This window comes from Chiloscyllium plagiosum, unplaced genomic scaffold, assembly GCF_037043375.1.
Source record: "Chiloscyllium plagiosum isolate Xiang-an unplaced genomic scaffold, Cpla_swu_hap1 HiC_scaffold_18, whole genome shotgun sequence".
NCBI lineage: Eukaryota > Metazoa > Chordata > Chondrichthyes > Orectolobiformes > Hemiscylliidae > Chiloscyllium > Chiloscyllium plagiosum.
Genome location: NW_028270156.1, coordinates 65,896,437 through 65,902,926, shown reverse-complemented (window position 1 = coordinate 65,902,926; position 6,490 = coordinate 65,896,437). Strand labels below are relative to the sequence as shown.

The 6,490-nt window shown below is 45.9% G+C and overlaps 1 pseudogene; it reads right to left on the bottom strand.

The window, feature by feature from the left end:
- Positions 1-581: 581 nt before the first annotated feature.
- Positions 582-1,071, bottom strand: LOC122558108 (small ribosomal subunit protein eS10 pseudogene; annotated as a pseudogene).
- Positions 1,072-6,490: the final 5,419 nt, after the last annotated feature.

The following is a 6,490-nucleotide window of genomic DNA, read 5'->3' as shown; positions in this document are numbered from 1 at the left end:
ACCTTTCACTGTATTTTCCATGCAGAAGTGCACGTGACAATATATTTCTATTCTATTCTATTCTATTCTATTCATTCTATATGTTCCCTATTTCAAAGGTTCATTTAGAGGCATTCCTTGTCAAAGTTATCCATCTCCTATTGTATGGGGGACTAAGCTAAACCATCATGTGTAAGTGAAGTGAGCACTGGCTTCACAGTGCCAAGGGTCTGTTATATATCTGACATTTCCCCACACACCATCATTGAATGAATCAATTGGTGAACCATGACAAATGGATCCAGCCACAGCAGGGGTTACTGTCACAGTGCAGTGAAGACGAAGAAAGAAAGAAGAGGGAACAGATGTGTCAACAAACTGAGGACCAGCAGCACCCTCCACTGGCTGCCAACCAGGCTCCACATGAGGAGATTGCAGTTGGAGCTCTGCTCAGGATGCACAGGAGGCCCAGAGTCTATCATGCTCAACGTCATTTTCTGCAGAAACACAGTGATCACTCATTCACTGCAAATTTGTTGCTACTCGCAAGACAAGTGGTTCCTGTTTGGTCCCAGAAGCCAAACAACATTTTTGTTTCTTTTTCAATTGACTTTATTTTCCACAGCAAATTTGACACATTTACTGAGATTGGCCAGGAGGCCAGATCTGCCTCGATACTTGAATTCTGTGGCTGCACCAACACCAGTGTTTTTGTCTGCATCAGAAGGAACAGGCCGTCTATAAGTGTCTCTGTCAGGTTCACTGCGAAGATGAGCTGCATGGTCTCACCCAGACCTTTAGCTCTTGGCCTGGCACTCTCTGGATTGGTCTGGCGATGTAGACCAGCAGGAATAATTGAAGGAGAAGATAGTCACTAGGTACTGAATGCCTTTGTTTATCAAGTGCCAGGAGAAATATCACCAAGCAAATTGCTCCTTTACATAACCATGGGATTTCATAAACTGCATGGCTTCCATTTCTCATTTTGTCTACCAGTTCTGGATATTTTGCCATATGCACATCCTTCCTAGCCATCATTGCCCACTCCTTGAAGAGGAGCTCATCAATATCAGTACTATTCTTCTTGGGCATCAACACATACTTTAAGAGTGGGGCTGAAGCTTTTCATTGTTTGCTGTTTCTTTGATTCTGCTGTTACTGAATAAAACTGAAAGCATTCAACTGTTTGAAGGCTTTCCAGTTCATGATAGCCCCACAAAGAGCAATGAGAAGACATTAGGCTACGTGGCGCTCCCTTACACAGGGTTTGAAGATGGCATAGTGTTAAGGACAGGTAACAAGCATATTTTAGTTCTTAAATATCAATAGATTACAAATGCATATTTGTGTATTGTGATCTCCAAGATGGCGGTGGAGCAGGATCAGGTATGGTTTGGCGCCACCCTTTTGGTGCCGATCATCTGGCCCCGTCGTTTTGGCTCTAAACTGTTTTGGTGCTCATTATTTTGGCGCTGAGCTGTTTTGGCGCCAATTCAGAATTTAAAAAAAGTCTTGTTTGGTTAAAGAAGAGAGGATGACTAACGACCCGATGTAGTTTTCTCAACTAGCAAGAGTTGATAGTCAAAGCTGTAATGACCCGCTGTAGATTCAAATCTTGTTTTGTAATCATTTTCTCATTTAACAATTGTTAATAGTCATCTACTGTCTTGATGATACTTAAGCCCTTCTGTTTTCACATTGGAAAGCTGTGATACAATTTTCTTTCTATTTTCTCGTGGAGCCCATACCAGAAATGGCTGAAAACATTCTAAGCAAGAGAGACAAACCAAAATTTTCACACGATGGTTATCTATATGTATTGGCGCCAAAACAGCTCAGCACCAAAGTAACGAGCGTCAAAATAGTTTAGAGCCAAAACGGTGGGGCCAAATGATTGGCGCCAAAAGGGCGGGGCCAAATGACCGGCGCCAAAAGGGTGGCGCCAAATAGTTCCCATTCCGAGTGGAGCAGAACTCCTGAGCCAGAGTTCACCCGCTCCATCCATTTTTGTCATTTTTTTCTGTCTCTTTTCATGTTTTCCCCTTTTCCTTTTACCTTCGGTCCTTGGGGGCATCAGCGATGAACAGGGCAAAAGCCAGCGCAGACTCCAGCTTAAATGTGGACTCAAACGCCCAGCCTCAGTGTGGACTCGAACTCTCGGCCTCAGTGTGGACTTGAATGCCCAGCCTCAGCGTGGACTCGAACTCCCGGCCTCAGTGTAGATTCAAATTCCCAGTCTCAATGTGGACACAAACTCCGGGCCTCAGTGTGGTCTCCAGACCTCAGTATGGTCTCAAACCTCTGGCCTCAATGTGGATTCAAACTCCAGATCTCAACGTGGACTCAAACTCTTGGCCTCAGTGTGGACCCGTACTCCCAGCTCAGTGTGGACTCGAACGCCCAGCCTCAGTGTGGACTCAGACTCCCCGGCTTCAGTGAGGACTCGAACGCCCAGCCTCAGTGTGGAATCGAACTCCCGGCCTCAGCATGGGCTCAAACTCTGGGCCTCAGCGTGGACTCAACCTCCGGGCCTCAGTGTGGACTTGAACGCCCAGCCTTAGCGTGGGTCTCGAACTCCCAGCCTCAGTGTGGACTCAACCTCCCGGCACTCCCGGCCTCAAAGTGGTCTGGGTTAGAAGGTCTGTTATTCTGAATTCTTATTTCTCTGTTCTTCTAATTTATTGCTGGACTTTTTACTTTTTTATTTTTCTAAGATTTTCCTGAAGAATTTGTACTTAAGAATCCATACCTAGGTACCTTGCTACCTGAGATGGCACTGTAAACTTTTCACTGAACTCATGTGAGTACATGTGACAATAAAGTTAATTCTACTTCTTGAATTTGCAATGAAGTGTCAGCCATGCTACCTTAGTGTTTTTAGAAGACTTTCTTTTCGGTTCCCTTCTCACTACTTGTGCAATAAAAGGCAACTCCTGCCTCGCAGCTTTTGACCCAGTTTGTAGCTGGGCTAGTAAGGAAGTTAGGATGAGTAGAGTGCCATAGGGGTCATGAAGTGAGTTTTAAAAAATAGTCTGAGAAATCTCACTAGGGCTCGCAGAGAGAGAAACCCTCCACAAAATTCACCATAATTGACACGTAACTGACTTCTGCTAAAATTTGGACCTGGATGTTGATTGCAGGCTGAAATTTCTGTCTCTCTCGCTCTCTCTCTCTCTCGCACACACGCACAACTTTCAACTTCACTGAAATCTGGCCTTGAGCACATAGCAGGGTTGGGACATCTGGTTTCAAGTTGTTTTTTGATCTCAAATAGCTGGTCCAAGACGGGATCTTATGAGGACCTGAGTGACGTGGAATGAAATGTGGCCGAATTGTGTGAGTTAACTGAGTAAGGTCTTTCACAATATCGGGAGCAACTAGTTGCACTTTCCAATCAGACTCCAAGCATCAAGTTGAGGTTCTGTCAATTAATGGGGATTATTGTTCGTTGGCATTCTCATTTACTCTGAATCCCACCTCATTAATATGCAGCTTCCTACATACCACATGACAGACACAGAATTCCCGACGTGGAAGTCTGAGCAGGTGCCTGGTGACTCCAGTTCCTCTGCACCACCATCTTGGAATCCTGGTGTGAATGTCTTTGAGCATTCTCCTGGGCAGGGGCTTTAAGCTCCCCACATCAGCGGAATTCGGCATTTGATACCTGCTACCATCTCTGCGTCATCGTGGCACCTCTCCAATCCATTTACAGTCTGTTTCTGCACTACCTTAGGGCATACTGGCAACTCCACTGCAATGTCACTGGAAAAACAGTGTACGGAGGGACAGTAAGCCAATTATGGATTGGACCAGGCTGCTCTCAGGGCTGCTCACTCACTCACTCACTTCAAACTTACCTGGATGCCCAGATCATTCCCACATTCCCTTTTTATCCTGTGCCCTCTCATGCAGAGTGTAAAGGCTCACAGCTAAAATACATGTGGCCTCAGCACAACACATGACCCCTCAACATCAACCTACTCAGTCCAGTCCAGCTCCCTGCCACTCCCCCACACTCTGACCATTTCAAGCAGGATTAAGACTGAACTTCACCAAAAGCCTGTGACGCAATAACAGTGTCTGTGCACCTGGTGAGATGGATCTAAAGTCGCAATGGCCTGGGAGTAACTCAATGCCTGTACATGGTACAGGAGCTGCTCACTTCGCACATTGGAACATTCAGTCAGGAGAAGGATTGGTGGCTTCACCTGGCCTGTGCGCCACCCAGAGATGACTGAAAAGTGAACATGTTTTTACAAAGGTGACAGCATACAGGTCATTTTCCGTGTTTCATCAGCGCGATTTGTCTGTCATGAGATTGGTGAATTGGGGACCCATTTTTGAAATATGTGAACTCCTGTTTGCTATTACCTGATTCAGTCCACAGTTACCTTAAGTCCACTTAGGTCAAACAAAGTTTATGATCTTATTGTTGATGTTTTTGAGAATGTTTTTAGAAATTATTGCAGAAGAAAAGCTTTGGATTTCAAGATTCTCCTCATTCTGAAATGCACGGAGCCATCCTTCCACGTTTGGTGAGCTTTCTGAAAACAGCAAAGTCCTATTTCTACCTCTGAACACCAACCTCTCACATTCAACCCATGGACCAGGGTGCAATAGCAGCTTTTAAAGCTTATTGTTTAAGGTGCACATTCATGAAGCTGATTACAGCGACTGAGGGGGATAATGAGGACAGTTTTCTTCAATTCTGAAAGAGCTTTAACATTAAGAGTGCTATTGACACCACTGTGGAGGCCTGGGGTGATGGCAGTAGGGGCTGCAGTTTGACAGCAGCTTCTCCCAGATTTTCTTCATGATTTTAAAGGTGTTGAACTGTCAGAGGGGCTTCCAGCAATCAAAGATTATTGTGTCGCTCTCACAAAGCAAGTTGGATTGGACAAAATGGAGACTGATCTCCAGCAATTTGTTGCTGCGGGGGAAATTGAAGCTGGAGCTGAAGACGACGAAGTCCAGGATGCAGCACCACGAGACCTTTCCATTTCTCTTTTGTCTTCTGTCCTGAGGGAAGCTGAGAAGCAGTTGAAGCTCTTCGAAGACAATGACTACATTGTAGAATGCAGCAGGCTAGCAGTCAGTGGCGTAAAGTTTTATCTGACACCCTTTGAACAGCTTCGTCATGAAAAAAGAAAGATAGCAAAGCAGCAAACACTAGATACCTTTTTTAAACCACCCTTCAAGAAACAGTCTGAGGACAATGAACCACAGCCAATGCTGACCTCAGCCCCTTTTGTATTACAATGATGTAACTCAGCAAACTCAGAAACCCTTTGAAGTGTAACATTTATTGTATTATTTTATTAAAATGTATAATTTCAACATTTACTTAAACTGTGGTATCATTTGTGTTCGACTAACTACTACTTTTGTTTTGATTTTTACTGATGTTTTTGGCGGTTCGTCCCAACCCTATTTTTCCCATTGGCCCCGTTATTTCTATTGTGTGATTTTCTATAAAACAAGGTCGCATGAGAACGGCAGCTACTGTGTGATAGCAGAACAGACTGTATGCGCAAACTAATGCTCACTGTGAAAAGCAATCTGCCCTTAAAGCACTTTCTTCCTTCTTATCCACCCCACCATAGCTCAACGCAGTCCTGGGTTCCACAGAGGGAGCCTGCCTTATTGTGGAGGAGAAAGTGAGGATTGCAGATGCTGGAGAGTCAGAGTCAAGAGGTGTGGCACTGGAAAAGCACAGCAGGTCAGGAAGCATCGAGCAGCAGGAGAGTTGAGGTTTTGGGCGTAAGCCCTCCATCAGGAATGAGCTGATGAAGGGCTTATGCCTGAAACATTGTCTCTCCTGCTCTTCTGATGTTGCCTGACCTGCTGTGCTTTTCCAATGCCACATATTTTGATTCTGCCTTCATGGAGCCCCTTGGCCTTCGAGTTGGATGACTGCAAGGGTACTTGCATCGAGCGGAGCCAGACATACCCAGAGGCAGGTGTACCCTGTTCAGCTTGAACTCCTAAAGGGCTAAGTGGGGGTGGAGGATTGGGGGAGGGGTGCAGGTAGGATAGAATTGAAGGCTCAGCCACCCACTGGTGTGTATATGTGTGTGTGTGAGAAAATGTGTGTGAGAAAATGTGTGTGTGTGGTTCCTCCTCTTGTTCATTGCCTCCTGGCGCAACCCCATCTTCTTGTGGGAAGGAGCACTCAGTGAGCTCATGGCGCCCCATCTCCCTGGTGCCACTCCATTGACAAAAGGGACCAATGTCTTGACTGCAGCTCCATCTACGTGTCCAGCAGATCCTGTGACCGAGGGACTTGGGTCTCCATGGGGACCCCCTCCTGCCTGCAGCTGAGTAGGTGCCTAGCCTTTGGCCATCTGTCAAGAGCCAGCAGCCAGGGCTGTTTCTTACTCAGCCAGTCGCTGAGCTGTTGCAGTGATGTGCTCATCAGACTGTGCTCCCGTACTTTTTAAATCTAATGTTCCCTTTGAGGCATCAGTATCTGCATTGGGGGAGGCTGCAGGTGCAGCCTTGCCCATGT